We start from the raw sequence: 17,195 nt of genomic DNA, 5'->3' as shown, positions 1-17,195 counted from the left end.
CGAAGCAATGAGCAAAGTTGTGTGTCGCTTTAAGAAGTTTGTCCTTTAAAATGCAAATGGGACAGACAGTTTATGGTGTGCTCCGTTAAGAAACAGGCATGAATGGGGGGCGGAGCTATACTCGAATGATAAAATGTGTTGGTTGATTATAAATCTTTTGAACCAAGTTTAAAAAAGACTCATCCCGATTAAAGTGTTAAATGAGATTGGAAATGTCAAAATTACAGAGAAAAAGAAAATGTATTATTGATTACTGATTCTGAGTGAGTTCTTTTGGGAAAGATTGTTTTGATATGATAACAGAGGTTGTCTTTTAAAATGCAAATGAAGCAAGATTACTGTTTTCAAGCAAACAAAAAGATTTTGAAGCATGGGCTGTTTGAGGAAAATGAAGGTAGATGAAAAATTGTATTATGACTTACAAAAGGGGGTTTGAGGGAACTCACAATGAGGGATGAAAGGTGAGAATATAAAGTAGTTTGGGGAAGAGAACATATTTGGAGAATTGAATATTTAGGTGGGGAGAGCCTCTTCGGATATAATCGGATTAAAGAATAAATTCACAGGGAAGTGTTAAGAAGGAACTGGAGATACTGGAGGATCAAAGGAAGACAAAAGTGCTGGAGAAACTCAGCTGGGAATAAGATTTACAACTTTTTATTGATACAGGAAAAGCTGATGTGTCCACCCCCTGGAGAGTGGGGGGAAGCCACTTACAGGCCCTGGGCAATTAACTAATTATGTATGGACGGCAATTAACCCATGTCTTGCCAGATCTACATTCCCAGGTTGGAGGAGTTTTTGCTGGAAACCAGTGACCAAGGCCATAAAAGCTATACGATGATGGTGCTGGGACAAGAAGAAATTGAGACTGTATTGAAAAGAACAACCAAGTGTTGCTAACAACATGAACTGCTGTAAAGATTGAAGATCATCGTCGCTGGATACATTTGATTGACTGTGAACAATTTGTGGAAACAAGGACGATGGGCTATTGATGCTCCCTTTATTCTGGGGTGGCCCAGCCCACATGGACTGAACTTTCTTCAGAATGGCAAGCTTGCGGACTAACCCACATTTAAAGGATGGTACACACCACCTTTTAAACAAGATTGAAGTCAAACATGACAAGCGCAGCAAAGATAACCTGACTACAGACAGTAAGAGGTCTGCAAAGGCCAGTTAAATCGACCTGTTTTTGCCACAACCAAGGCACTGGTATATTTTTAGGAAACAGTATATTTGTGACAGGCATTGTTATGTTGCAAATGCAGTGCCACACAAGAGAAGCATGAACCAGTTACACCAGCACAAGGGGAGTTCCAAGCGAAGCCGAATAAAGGCTGAGCAATTTTTATGATCCTTTTCCTGTCCTATGGTAGTATCTTAGTGTCACGTTCGGGGGAGGTTGGTGGCCATTTAAAATGTTTGGAGGGACTTGTGGAACGATTGTCCACTATGAAATGATTGTGTTACTAGTGTACTATTAATTTGTCTGATGAGATGCTTATGGTCTTTCGTATGTACTCAGCAAGGACTGTAGTTGTTATCAAAATTTTGATAAAAGGATGGAATGATGAAGCTGAATTTTAGTTACAAAAATAAGAAAATATTAAAATTGGCTTCTGGGCTAGCTCACAGCTTATATTTAGTCTCAAATTAGGCTTGCCTCAGGTTGCGGGTGTGTGGGATAATGAATCCTATAACATTGTCTCCCAAGTGAGGAAGTGACAGCAAAAGAAACAGCTAGTCACATCTTTGAAGTAAGATGCCATAAACCAAATGGCCTATGTTTATGAAGGACCAAATGACAGAGAGGAAGCAGCGAAAGAGCTAGGGTGATCTCTGTGAAGATAAAATGTCGTAAACCAAATGACCAATGTTATCTTGTACTATGTAAACAAAAGACCTTTGATGTGATGCATTCTGTGGAAACCTTTTCCTGTACCTCTGACCATGACCAATGTCTGTGAAATGTGCTAAGGGGACAAAAAAACCCTATTTAAGGCAATGTAATTCTGTTGTTCAGGGAAGGTGGCTGAGCACAGTTAAGTGTCTACATTGGTCACTTGACTGGAATTCTCGCTCCCTTCCATCGGCCGATGTTAAGTAAAGTTTTGAACTGGTCTACCAAACAGTTTGTGTGGTGTCTGTTTATTAAGAAGCGAACCTGGTTTAGTAGTTAAGAAAGTAGCTTTTTCACAGCGACTGCGATAGATCCCCTCGATGGTAGGGAGGTCAGAGCCGATGATGGACTGGGCAGTGTTTACTACTTTCTGTAGTCTTTTCCGCTACTGGGCGCTCAAGTTGCCGAACCAAACCACGATGCAATCGGTCAGCATGCTCTCTACTGTGCACCTGTAGAAGTTAGAGAGAGTCCTCCATGACATACCGACTCTCCGTAAACTTCTCAAGAAGTAGAGGCGCTGATGTGCTTTCTTTATAATTGCATCAGTGTTCTCGGACCAGGAAAGATCTTCAGAGATGTGCACGCCCAGGAATTTGAAGCTCTTGACCCTTTCCACCATCGACCCATTGATATAAACGGGACTGTGGATCCCCATCCTACCCCTTCCAAAGTCCATAATCAGTTCCTTGGTTTTGCTGGTGTTGACGGCCAGGTTATTGTGCTGGCACCATTTGGTCAGTCGGTCGATCTCTCTTCTGTACTCCGACTCGTCACCATCAGTGATATGTCCCACAACAGCGGTGTCGTCAGTGAACTTGATGATGGAGTTCGCACTATGACCGGCTACACAGCCATGAGTATAGAGAGAGTACAGCAGGGGGCTGAGCACGCAGCCTTGAGGTGCTCCCGTGTTGATTGTTATCATGGCTGACACATTTCCACCAATACGAACAGTCTGTGGTCTGTGAATGAGGAAGTCGAGGATCCAATTGCAGAGGGATGCGCAGAGACCCAGTTCTGCGAGTTTGGTAACCAGCTTGGAGGGGATGCTAAATGCCGAGCTGTAATCAATGAATAACAGTCTGACATATGAGTTTTGTTGTCCAAGTGGTCCAGAGCAGAGTGGAGAGCCAGCGAGATCGCATCCACCGTTGATCTGTTGTGGCGGTAAGCGAACTGCAGTGATTCCAGGTTTTTGTCGAGGTAGGAGTTGATTTGTGCCATGATCAACCTCTCAAAGCACTTCATCACCACAGACGTTAGTGCCACTGGTCTATAGTCATTGAGGCACGTCGTCACCTTGCTCTTCTTGGGCACTGGTATAATTGATGCCCCTTTAAAGCAGGTGGGAACCTCAGACCTCAGAAGTGAGAGGTTGAAAATGTCCGCAGGAATTGACACGAGTAGGGTAGGTTCAGGACCTGGAACGCGTAGGGATGGACATGGATTGGTCAAGGTACAGGTAGGGTTGGTCCAGGCAGTTCCCGGGGTGGGGGGGGGGGCGCTGCACCTGCAGCAACACAAACACTCACAACCCACGACGCTGTCAGCCGGACAAGTACTTAGCAGGAAGTCGGGGCAAAGTCCCGCGGCTGCCGTTCTGTGCCCATCTCCGATTCTTCCACTCAATCACCCGCACTCACACACTCGACGGCCTGCCATCACCTGCCGCTCGCACTCGGACACTGTGATTGACCAACGACCGTGCTCGATCGCAGGTGTGTGTGTGCGCGTGTGTGCCCGTGTGTGTGTGTGCGCGTGTGTGTGTGTGCCCGTGTGTGTGTGTGCCCGTGTGTGTGTGTGCCCGTGTGTGTGTGTGCCCGTGTGTGTGTGTGCGCGTGTGTGTGTGTGCCCGTGTGTGTGTGTGCCCGTGTGCCCGTGTGTGTGTGTGTGCCCGTGTGTGTGTGTGCCCGTGTGTGTGTGTGTACCCGTGTGTGTGTGTGTGTGTGTGTACCCGTGTGTGTGTGTGTGCCCGTGTGTGTGTGCCCGTGTCTCTGCCCCTGCTCCAGCCCTCGCGTGTTTCCCCCCACAGGGGTTGCCATTTCCCCCCTCTCTCGGCCGAAGCGGTCGCTCGGTGTCTGCCCCCCCCCCCCCCCCCCCTCCCTCCCCTCCTGAGCTTTCACGTTATCAGCGGACGGGCTGCCTCCAATATCCCCGCCGCCACCGCCACCACTGAGTTTCCACGTTATTCCCCCCCCAGCGGCGGACGGGACGGGTGTGTGAGTGAGTTACCCCTCACCTGTAGCGGCGGCGGCGGCGGCGGGCGGGCGGGCGTTCGCGCCCTCGCGGAAGGTGGATGGGGGGGGGGGGGTTGTCACGCGCACGCCGCGAGCCGCCTCGCCCGGGCTGGGCTGGCGCGCGCTGTTTACCAACGGCTCCCTCCAACGGTCACCACCGGGCTCGGGCTCGGCCTCTGACAGCCGGAAGTGACGCGCGCCTCCCTGTGTGTGTGTGTGCACGCGCCAGGGGCTCTGTGTGTGTATGCGTACGCGCGTGCACGAGGTGAGGTCGCCGAGCGGTGAGTAGCGGGGACCTAAGGGGGGGAGGGGGGGAGAGAGATGCCGGATCTAAAACAGCCGTAGCGCCTTAGTGTAGGGGGGAACCTGCAGACGAAATGTGTGTGAAGGAACCGCAGATGCTGGTTTACACCGAAGATCGACACAGAATGCTGGAGTAACTCAGCGGGACAGGTAGCATCTCTGGAGAAAAAGTAATGACTGACATTTTGGAGGGAGAGGGAGACACAGAGATATGGAAGGGTAAGGTGTGAAAACGAGACATCAAAGGAGATGCGGTCCGAGGAAAATGTTAGCGAGGAGAAGTTGACAGCGAAGCAAACAGAGATAAAATTTAATCAGGGGGACAGTCAGACTGGACGGAGAACTAGTAAGGGGGAGGGATGGGGAGAGAGGGTAAAGCCAGGGTTACTTAGAGAAGTTTTAATATTCATATCGCTGCCCAAGCGAATGCTGGTTTAAACCGAATATGGGTACAAAAGGCTGCAGTAAACTCTACTGGCAGCATCTCTGGAGAGAAGGAATGGGGTAAAGGAAGCCCGTCTGCGAGGGAGCAACAACAAACTGCCCCAGACTACTGTCCTAACATGATCTACCCCAAAACATTTGAGGGATCTATCTCTCATTCATCTGTGGTTCGTGAGGTGTTTTTTTTTTTACTGTTACGTGAGATTGTCAAGCAAGAATTTGATAAGAAAAGTCATGCATAATAAGGTATTTAAAATAAAGACTGGCATGAATTATATAATTGGGCTGCCGAGTGGCAGTACTGTGAAATGAACAGAATCATGCAGTCAGATGAAAACTGCAGGCACTGCAGAAGCAAGGGCTACCCATCACTGTTTCAATAAACGTTGCCCAGATACAATAACCTTTTTTGACACGTCTAGGATAAAATACTGAGCAACGTACATGAGCTGTGGTAGGAGATGTCTATGGGATTACTTCTTCTGACAGTGCAAACAAAACAACATTTACTTTGTGGGACTAGGGCCACTCACAGCCATACATCACCCCGATGCAATATGTCCTGCAGTCATCCAACCTTATTCACAGAAAACAATCGCAGCATTCGTGTTCTCTTCATTGGCCATATTTCTCTGGGTTGTTCACATTGATTCCGCCTATGCATTCATATGGTGATCCTGTGATTTAACATAATTACTGTTAAGACGGAATAAAGATAAAACTGGATAGACCATCTGGTGTTAACCCACAGACAGTAAATCGTTCCACATCCAGTCTTAAATATCTGGTGGCTGATGTCCAAATTGAATGAGGTGACTTGTCATGTTTTGGTCTGCCATAGTCATATTCACGGATTTATCCATCCAACACAATTCATAAGTATGTCATAGCAGCAGGTAAGATCCATTGGTGGTACAATGGTGTAGGAGTGAGATGCTCTGGGAGTCCTCAACATTGATCAAATACCTCTTTACATCCCATGGCATCAGGTCAGACGTGAGCTAGGAAATCTCCCAATTACCACCTATCGTCTTCCCTTATCTAATGCATCCCCATGTTGGAACAATACAAAGAAAGTAGCAAGGCAAGATAATATATTTTGGTTGAATTATTAAGAGGAGCATGACCATTAAATGACCTGACTGGATCCTGAAGGATATAAATATCTGAGCAGATCTGCAGTAGCTAGTGAGCAACCCAACAGAAAGGTTAGAGCTTCTTGACCTTGTCCTCACCAATAGACTGTGCCATTGTTACTGTCAATAGCAATACTGGATGGAGTGACTGCAGCACAACCCTTGTACCTTTTCATTATGTTGTGCTGCAGCTCAAAATTAGCCATCCATGCAGCAGTTTTGACCTTCATTGACAGCAGAGTCATAGGCCAACACAATATAACCCCATGGTTGATGATACCTACATTCTATCACAATGAATGGAATGGAATATGAGCTGCTATTCCTCCAGTTTGCAATGAAAGAGGCTAAGGACAGAAAGGTTGGAATGGTAATGAGTAGGGGAGTTAAAATGGTATAATCTGCAATGCTTGACCCAGACTTCCAAAACCCTGTCATGAGAAGAAATACCATTTGGACAGAGGAAAAAAATTGAAGCATGTGCTCGAAGCTTCCTTGAAATGCAACATCCCGGCTAACTCCTGGGAATCCTCTGGCCCAAGATTACTCAAAGTGGGGAAGGAGTCTCAGAATGTTAGAGAGTTAGATTTAGCTCTTAATGCTAAAGGAATCTAGGGATATCGGGAAAAAGCAGGAACGGGGTACTGATTTTAGATGATCAGCCATGTTCATATTGAATGACGGTGCTGACTTGAAGTCACCTGACTATTCCTGCACCTATTTTTCTATGTTTCTAATGGTGTTGAGTACCTTGAGGCTATGAACTGAGAGCACAAAGGCTTCTTGTAAGGGCTGGTAGGAGCAGACCTCCTGGAAGGTGGTCATGGTAGAGTCTACAGTTTCCACAATGATCCAATTAGCTTCATCAGGTTCTATGGAAGTAGGTCAAACAACATCCCAAGGGACTGCCTAAAAATAATATGCAAATTGATGTTATCTATGGAAGCAAGTGTGTCTTCACCAGAACTAAAGATAACAGCCAAGGTGGAAATGTTAATTACTTAATAGCTCATTAATGCAAGGGAATTCATTTCAAAGAATCAAATATTTGAATTTTCACATCTCACTGAAGAACAGGATAACAAATTGTAACAACTTGTTTCCTCACTTTAAAGCCTATTCAAAAACATGACATTAATCGGAAAAACACATTTCGATCTATCAAATTTATACAGTCCACACTTAACACAAGATTACACATTATCAAAACTATCTCCGGGACTGCAGACTCTGTTTAATCCTAAATAATGGAATTTATAAACAGAAAAATAGAAAAAATAAAAATGACGTTGACTTCTTTGGAACAAATTTTACCAAAAAACAATCACTTTAAAATTGTCTTTACTATTTTTGCATTGATTTCATTAATATCTCAAAACCTATTGATCTCTGTCTACTCAGCATCAGAGCTTTCACCATCTTCATGCATAGTGAATTCCAAAGATTTATTATCTACTGTGTGAAGAAATCTCTTGCCCCGAATGGTCAAATGTTTATTTTGAGACCAACTCCAAACAGCTAATAAGCAAGTTCGGTATTCCGACTGCGCAGTCCCAGGCCATAGGTCACTCGTGATAAACACTCTCGGCAACCGTGCCGGCACATGCACACAGACCTGCGCCTCAAGGGCCTGTCGCACTTACACGACTTTTCAGCAACTGCCTTCAACCTTCAAGCTCGAGGGCACTCGCCTGAAAAACCTCGAGCTGGATCGACTGTCAGCGACGAAACCGAGAGCTGGAGGATCAACCGTCAGCACACACACACACACACACACAAACACATCGCAAAGGCGGGGGCCAGGGAAAGCGGGGGAGCGCTGTCTGAAATTCACACCCACGATGAACAGGAAGGTAAAAGACGGCTGGCACAGTGTATGGTAAGTCCTTTAGAGAGCAGGGTGGGGGGGGGGGGGGGGGGGGGGGGGGGGGGGAGGAGAGGAGAGGAGGGGAGAGGAGGGGAGGAGAAGGAGTGGAGACACTTTTAAGAAGCCAGTCAACTTTTAATGCCCGATCAGTTCCCATGCGCCATGCTGCAACATATCACATATCCTGCTATGCCTGTCTTAGAATATTTAATTTAAACAACTTACTAATGGCATGTTTGCCCTAACCTTTTTGAAGTCTGTTACTGACCAACATCAGTATTCTGTGAATGGTGCATTCAGTGAACCTGTGCTAAAAGCACACTATGCTTTTTGCTAGTCTTTAAACTTTTCTGTTCTTCATTTTCAGAATCTGGACTTTAATTACTCATCGTATATTGCCAAATCGTTTTTGCTCTTGAGAAGCTGGCAGTGAGCCATCTCCTTGAACTGCTGCAGTCCTCCTGGTGAAGATGCTTCTGCAGTGCTATTTGGTCAGGAGTTCCAGCAATTTAGATCCAGCAACGATGGAGGAATGGTGTGAAAACGGATGAAGGCCAATGTGCCAAAAGCCTTTTTGCCCCTTTCTACCTGTGACTCCATCTTTAAGGAACCATGCACCTGCACTCCTAGATCCTAAGATCCAACAAAATACATTGTTGTTCAAATGTCTAATCAGTGCACATTTACTGGCAAGGATGATGAGGCAATATTGCCATCACTGTTGGAAAATCTTATGGAAATCCTGACTTATTTCCTGACTGAAGAATTTGGCAAGTGGCATTGCTTTCAAAACCTCAGCCTGTTTTTCCACTGTGATTGGTTGCAAAATCAAACAATGACATCGCCTGCATTGGTAAAAGAAGAAAAAATACTTTAAAATATAGATCATTTAGTCAGATCTACTGAAGACAAGAGTAACTGCTGATATTTACCTGCCTTTCTGGCCTAGAGTGCTGGCCTTCCAATTATCCATCTGCCTATATTCTTTGAGTCTGAAGAAGGGTCCCGACCCAAAATGTCGCCTATCCATGTTCTTCAGAGTTTTCTGGACTGTTACATGGCTGGAGAACATTGGACGGAACCACATCTCTGGCTTAGTCTGGGACTCAGGTCAGATTGGAGCAATAATTAAAGAGAGATAGAAGCTGGGCCTGTTTTTTCCAATATGAAATAAAAATAGAAAATACTGGAAATACTTAGCACCCTGGGAAAGGGGTGGGGTTGGTATGCGGCAAGGCCGAGTTAATGTTTAAATTATCCTGCAAATAACTGACATGCAAAACATTTTGTGATGTTCCTTAGCCTTTTTGTTAGTGAGAAATTATCACATATCCAACCCAGAATCAAAACCAAGCAGCCCAGGCGTGAAACAGCACTAAAGGTTTAACGTCAGTCTCATGTGAAGTGAAGGAAGCGTGAACAGTGCTCCTGTCTTCATCAGGCTTAATAATATCTACACTATGCAGAATTCAGCTGGCAAGCTGACTGCTGAACTCCATCAGGATTTTGGCAGGACAACAAGTGTGTGATGTGTCTGTAGCAAAGAATAGACAGCAAGTGGTGGTTTGAATGATTTTCAAACATTGCACCTTGCAGACAACATCAATTTGCAATCACCCTACATTCCAACTGTAAGACAGATATTTCAATTGTCCATCAGGGATAATGTTAAATGATTTGACCTAATTGATAGGATCTGCCACTGTGCATGGATGGAAAACCACTACACCCACCGACATCCCAAGAATTTAAGAACCTTCAATTCCATTAATAGCTTACCCTTTCTTCCAAAGAACACACCCCACCTGTTATCTGTGTGAGCTGAGTTTATTTAGTATCTATTGTATTACACTCTTTCAGAAGTTCACCAACACTGCTGAGTGTATTTTATTTCAATTTTTCCAGCATTTGTGGGTTTTCTTTGGAACATGTCAAAATACCTCTATTTGAAAAGTTTTGTATGAGGAATTTGCTTTGCATTACAAATTTTAGTGGAGAAAGAAAGTCAGAATTTGTAAATATGTTCTATTAAAAATATTTACTTTTGTTCTAACATTGAATAAGGTGCTCTCCAACAGTGTGATGGTTTCAGACTCCCACTCCTGTCCTTGACTTTATCATCAACACAAAAGAATGATTCTCCAATAACCAGTGATATGTTTGCTCCAAGTGCTTCAAGATGTCATACAATTTATTTTGAGTTCAATTCACTAACACAAGCACCGAGGATCCTAAATTCTGCTCCACAATAGAATACTACAATAGAACAATAATACATATCTTGTTCAAAGTTGATCCATTCAAAAGAGAAACTGATGATATTCTATTTTGCTGTATTGACCAATCTGTTTACATTTTAGATTTCCAAATAGAAAAGATGTGTTTATCATTACATAAGCTCTGACGTCATCCTGCTCTCAACTCAGAACTAAATGTCTCCTTTGGCATGAGTCTGATGTCCTCCCTGTTTGCCATAAAGTTTTATGAATCTTTGCCTTTATTGTGGATCTGGTCAAGAAAAATTAATTGTTCCCAGCGATTAAATTGCCAGTCAATTTATAATGTGAACCCTTATTATCAGATGTTTTTATTATGCTTTGCACAGGTCGCACAAAAAAGATTTCAACGCACTATGTTGATGAGGATAAAATAATTATTTTCAGTGGCCTGTCCAATATTGATTGCTCAAGCAACAATTTAAAAACTCTAGATTATCTAGGCATTATCATTTATTGGTATTGCGTCATGTACAAATTAGCTTGTGCATTTCAAACATTAATGTACAAATATTCAGTAACAGTAACAATACTGTCTGCTTTAAAGCAGGCTGGGATGTTTTGAGATTGTGACCGGTATTTTACAAGTGCAAATCATGGTTTATTTTTCTTAAGGAAAACAAATAAAACTGCAGTTGCTGGATCTGAAAAATAGAAAATGCAGCAAGAAATTTGGCCAGTCAAGATTAGGAACCTGGAACATGAACTGGTTACAAATAGTTATATAATGTTGCTTGACAGCCGGGATTTTTCCTGCATTTTATATCTTTTTACACAACTTACGCCCAAAAAATAAACTTAAATCCATGGTTTAAACAAAAGGCTGGCAACTCATAATGAATTCGCAGTCAGCAGTGAAGCAATAGCATTTATCGCTGAATTCCCGTAAATCTCCTCACTCATCTCTCTTTGGCATGAAAATGTTTGTGTTAGTCATTGATTGCTGTCAGATGCAAGAGACCCCTGGTGTCCAGCACCTATAATGTCATGCAGCAAAAAAAAGTGTTGGAGGAACTCAGCAGGTCAGGCAGTATCTGTGGGGGGAAAGAGACAATGACATCTTGGGTCAAGACCCTTCTTTGAACTGATCCAGTCATTAAGATGAACAGGCAGCCAGACAGAAAATCAGGAAGGAAAAGGGTCAATTTTTAATCAAGTATCTAAACATTGTACAAAGCATTAAATAAACATTTAAATATTATCGTACCGTCAAAATTTGTTTTACATTTGTGAGAGAATTAAGTGACACAAATAAAATTAGATATTATTTTCTCTGAAATCTATGTAATTTATTTGATTTGAATATATTTCGGAGGGTATTGTCAATTCCATGTATTTTTAGATAGCATATATCCTAAAACCAACTCATGTTCTCCAGAGATGCTGTCTGACCTGCTGAGTTACTCCAGCACTTTGAGTCCTTTTTTTTTCCAATTGAGTTTATTTTGAATGGGCTAAAACATTCCATGGATTATCTTGTTCCAAACATTTATAAAACAAAAAATTGCACCTAATGATTCTTGCACAACTAATGGACTGTATTCCACTGACAAATTCAATATAAGACCCTGACTGCAACCCCAATGCTTGTGGGTGTACTTTAGATAGAAATCTAGAGTTCTCAATCCAATTATTAGATAATGTCTTTCAATTACTCTGCCCATTTATATTGAGTGCTTTTCGAAATCTTTTGTATCATTGTGAACGCATTCATGCTGAACTTGTCTTTCATCATTAGCCCACTATTCATCCACTTGTCTCTTTCAGTCCAATAATGTCCTAAACTTTCGGCTCCAATCCCACATCTACTGAATATATCAATCCAGGATTCAGTAAGGCCTCAACATCCGACCATTCCCTCCCCTCACCCCACTTGGGGCAACCTCCTTTTCATTCCCTCCAACATCTCCATTCACACCCCTCCCAGACATAGAGAATTGCAAGGGCATTGGAAAGTTTCTTTAAACTGCAAGTAACATTACAATTTATTGTGTTACTTTTTGATATTTTGTGTCTGAAAGACAGTACTAATAGGTTGCTTGGTGGTCAATGAAAGATAAAATGTTCTAATCCCAAGATTCTGAGCTGTTATCTGTACAGAAACAATGGAACCAACCGCATGATTTAAACGGTTGATTGAATGTTAAAGAGTGAAAAGGAAAAATGTTCAAACATCAACAGAATAAAATGATTCATCCATTTCCAGACAATAAGATAATATCAACATTAAAATTCAATCTTGTCAAGGCCATTTTCTGTAGGAAACTGAATGGAATAAATGAGTCCGTCGATCCTCACTTCCACCCCCAACTGCTGGCAGGCTGGGGTCGTCCATTCAACTGGGTTCCAGGCCCAGGGCCTCCACATTGCCACTCCAACTGCTTCATGTGGACTAACCTTCCTGGGTCCTACAGGCGACTTGAATATTGACACCTCTGGGTCCTGCTGCCCTTCCCCCTATTCCAATCATGCCACTTCTCCTGCACCCCATCCCTACACTACCCCTCACACACCCCTCTCCTCTGAGCCCCCATCATCTCCCCACAGTATCACCTTCGAGCCTCCCTCTGACCCCAGCCCTTACCCTGTTGGATTTTCACCATCCCCTCCCTCCAACCATTCCCTTTCTGATGCAAAACAGCCCATCCTCAGCAAAGGCCTTACCTTTGTATCCCAACACCCACAACTCACCGAGTTCCAAGCCGGCCATGATGTTGAGCCTTCACCTCTGGGCATTTACCTCTGGTAAGGAGTTCTCGCCGCCCAGTGACGACCCCTTCTCCCATCTCCGACCTTCCTCCTCCTCATAGACACCACCTGCTGGCCTTTACCCTCTCTGATCCATTTTTATTTCTGACATCAACATCAACCGTCTTGACATCTCCACTCCCCCTACCCACTCCAATCTCACACTCTCCGAGCACACAGCCGTCCACTCACTCAACAACATTCTCAACATTGTTATCAAAACTGCCAACAAGACAGGTGTCGTTGTAGACTGGCAGGCTGACCTCTACTGTGCTAAGGCCAAGCGCCAGCACTTGGACACTCCCTCGTACTGTACTTACCCATTGATACCCCACAGATGAACACCACGCCATAATCATGTACTTTGTTTCATAAATAATATGGAGAACTCTTGGGGAAAAAATACTGCTTGATGGCAAGATGAACCTACCTTGTTAAGAACCACTGCCGTATTATCTTTCCATGAGTCAAGAAATGTAGGTTAAATTGTTTCCTCACATAAATTTACATGAACAAATTTTGTTCAGTAACTCAGATTTTTGTGTAGCAACTTGTGAATTCTGTAAGGATGAATTTCCAAGCCAGAACCAAAGTTGCCTGTATTCCTGAGATACACTATTTTACAGCTGTGCATATGAACTCTCACAAAAGATAAAATACTGAGTACTCACTATGTCCATGTTTAGAGATCGCTGATGTCACTAAATGTACAAAGTTACTTAAATCTAATCTAACATTATACATGTCACCTTTGAATATCTGACATATATATCACCAGTAAATATACCAGCAATTACTGAGTGAATACTGTAAATTCATATCAAGCAACACTGTTTAATTTAATTAATCTGTTAACATCTTTCATATGCTTGAAAAATGCCACTGACACTTTTTGTTTTTAAGCTAAATCTTTTCATACGTACACTTTATTGTATTTTGTGAAATAATGATGAAAAACGAAGAAACATTTTTTAAGCATTGTGTTTATTATTGAATATATAATAATTGCAATGGAAAGACAGATTGAAATGAAAACTCAAGTGAAGACATTTAAATGAATGTACGACAACACCGATCATGTACTGCAGCTTATACTGTCACTAGCAAGCACAGAATTAAAAGAGAACCCCTCCTCGAAATTAAAGGTTAAAAATGTAACTGTTTAATTCCGAATAACATAAAGATAAACATAATAACAATGCAATTTTTTCAACATCAGCAAAGCATACAGAAAAATAACTCTGACAATATATCAATTTAAAATTCTCAGAGACTACGTAAAGTAAATGTGCAAAAAACAAGCACAGAGCTGCTAAATTTGAGGGCGTTGATTTTTTGTGGAAACCAATCCATATGATGAAGCCACTTGACAGTACAATATAATAACTGCAAAGGATGGGGTATTAAGCCACTGCTCCTTTAATAGGATTGATGATAGTTTATACAGTTGGTAGTCTGTATCAGAAGTTCTCAGCATCTTTAGGCCTGAAAAGAAATCTTGTCACTTTCAGTTCTATTAATTTTTGAAATTATATTGTCCATTAAATTGATTGTCCGCTTTGCTAACGCCAAATTGATAGTAACTGCATAAAATCTAGCTGAAATGTGTGAAGAGTATTATATTTCAGTTAAAATATGGGAATAGTTACATATTTCTATCATATTTAGAATTTCAGGATATGAAATCATAGTAATGTGTCCCATGTATAGCTCGCGGGCAGCACGGTGTTCGGCAGCGGTAGAGTTGCTGTCTTACAGCACTTGCAGCGTCGGAGACCCTGGTTCGATCCCGACTACGGGTACTGTCTGTATGGAGTTTGTACGTTCTCCCCGTGACCGCGTGGGTTTTCGCCGGGATCTTCGATTTACTCCCACACTCCAAACACGTACAGGTAAGTAGGTTAATCGACTTGGTTTATGTGTAAAAATTGTCCCTCGTGTGTGTAGGATAGTGTTAATGTGCGGGGATCGCAGATCGGTGCGGACTTAGTAGGCTGAAGGGCCTGTTTCTGCGCTGTATCTCTAAACTAAACTAAACAAAAAAAAATCTTAAACATAATAACAAATTACTGGGAGGTTATTTCAGTGGAGATTTTCATCAGCTCTAGAAGTAATTTCATGAGGTACTGAAGCAGATGAATTGAAAGCCTGTATTAATACTTCCTACATTTGGAAAAATATTAAATGGTTACACTAAAAAATCACTATGCAAGCATTTTTGACTGGGATCCATCTGCAAGAGAGTTGGCTTCAAATTTACTCAGAGAAGGAAATGTCAAAATTAAATGCAAAGACTCGACAGGAATGATTTTGGTGAAAACATGGGCCAAATTATTACATCACTTCATGATCTCATGCAAAATGTCACTCATCACTACTTCAATTTCCAATGATTGTGTGAAGAGTAATTTTAGCAATTTTAGCAAATAGTGACGCTGTGCAGGCCATGAATAAAAACCTTCTTTTGACGGTTCCCAGACAACCTGCACAATACAGGCCAATGACAGTGTGACAGACATTGATGAGATTAATATTTTCCTGTTGAAGGTTTCAACTCTCACCATCTGATGTGCCATTGCATAATCCTGAACTGAAAGATGCAGCTCCAATCATGCTACTGGCGAATTTGGAACTAAAGGCGCAAAATTGTCAGTTCATAAATGACTGGCACATGTAATTGAGGCTTCAGTAAGACTGGTAATGCTGTCGGGGAAAATGCCTTCATCCCTCAGATACCAATTATCCCATCTGATCTACCCTTCAGTTCCCTGTTCAAGTTAGTTTTGCAATGGCCATTAACAACACATGAGGATAATCACTAAAAGTTTTGGGCCTTATCTCAAAATGTAATGCTTTTTACAAGGTAAAGTATGTGCTGGTTGTTCCTGAGTTGCAGACAAAAAGTTTCTGTATATAATCATCCAACTATAATAATAATAAACAATAGGTGGGGGAGTAGGCCCTTCGGCCCTTCGAGCCAGCACCACCATCCAATGTGATCATGGCTGATCATCCACAATCAGTACTCCGTTCCTGCCTTCTCCCCATATCCCCTGACTCCTCTAGCTTTAAGAGCCCTATCAAGCTCTCTCTTGAAAGTATCCAGAGAACCGGCCTCCACCGCCCACTGAGGCAGAGAATTCCACAGAACTCTGTGTGAAAAAGTGTTTCCTCATCTCCGTTCTAAGTAACTAGTATCTATATATGCACTGCATTCAAAGGAAATATATATATATATCACATTCCAAAGAACTTCAATATTTTAAGCAAATAAATTCACACATTGTGCACAGGAAGTATTTAATTGTCATTTATACCAACAAAAGAACAACACAATTCTTACTTGCAGCAGGGTAACATGTCTCTAACCACAGTACACAAAGATAATTTATAATAAAAAATATTTAACAAGTATACGAAATGCAACTTTTGTATACATATTTATTTTCATTGTGTGTGTGTTTTTATTTGTAACTTTATTTAAACCACATAATTTTAACTACATAATTATATTATTCATGGAATATATATCAATGTTAGATTTTATTTCATTTTCAAGGAGTGTTACAAAATCTGGCTGCATAGAAATAAATGCAAAGATCATCCAGCATCAGAACCCGAGCTATGCTGGATATTGCAGCCAGTAATATTGTACATGACATTGTCTTTCAGTAATCAATATTAAATACATTTCAGATTAATTGGCAATATATTACATTTGTTTATTTCTGCTTCAGAAATGAATGCGTATCTGCATGCTCATTAGACAGCAGTGTTTTACAATGGCTAAATTACTGTAATACCCATGCTTATAAAAGTACAATATTGCTTTCAAACAGACACAAACTAAACAAGTGACCACTGCTTATCTCCTTCAACTTACTACATTCTATGGTAGTGAAAGCAAAACTATTTATTATGTACTCTAGACTTTCTTTCAAACTTACCACTCATTTGAAAGACAGAAACGGTGTTGTTCTTCATTAGTGCTTGCACCATATTTTGTGGCTGCGTTTTCTAGAATCATGTTGCATGCTGTCATATTGCTCTTCAGGGAAGGCAGTAGGTTGTGTAGTTATCTTCTGATGGGGCAAAATCACTACCCTGAAACTACACAACCTACTACCTCACCCTGGCGGAACATTGAAATCGTCGCAACTGAAAACAAACATAATGTATAGCAACAAAATAAGCTGTTTTTCACATGTTTTAAAGATTTCGCATCACTATTGGAGGAGGGCCATAGAATTTGTTCCTATTACTTTTCCATTTGAT

General features: G+C 42.0%; 1 protein-coding gene and 1 long non-coding RNA gene across 4 annotated transcripts in view; one reads left to right on the top strand and one right to left on the bottom strand.

Annotated features, from left to right (window-relative positions):
- The window catches only part of ppara (peroxisome proliferator activated receptor alpha), a 57,016-nt gene extending 52,710 nt beyond the window's left edge, over positions 1-4,306 (bottom strand). Inside the window, exon 1 of one of the 3 annotated variants that reach the window (XM_033037554.1) lies at positions 4,149-4,306. The gene's annotated coding sequence lies outside the window, so the exon portion shown is untranslated. The remainder of the gene's footprint in view (positions 1-4,148) is intronic. The other 2 variants (XM_033037555.1, XM_033037557.1) reach the window with 2 other exon arrangements.
- A 60-nt stretch (positions 4,307-4,366) lies between these two features.
- On the top strand, positions 4,367-9,949 carry LOC116983760. The gene is made up of 2 exons (XR_004414805.1): positions 4,367-4,427; positions 8,264-9,949. It is a non-coding gene; the product is annotated as an uncharacterized LOC116983760 (long non-coding RNA).
- Positions 9,950-17,195: the final 7,246 nt, after the last annotated feature.

This window comes from Amblyraja radiata, chromosome 19, assembly GCF_010909765.2.
Source record: "Amblyraja radiata isolate CabotCenter1 chromosome 19, sAmbRad1.1.pri, whole genome shotgun sequence".
Taxonomy (NCBI): domain Eukaryota; kingdom Metazoa; phylum Chordata; class Chondrichthyes; order Rajiformes; family Rajidae; genus Amblyraja; species Amblyraja radiata.
The sequence above is the reverse complement of the archived record's forward strand: the minus strand, read 5'-3'. Positions and strand labels throughout refer to the sequence as shown.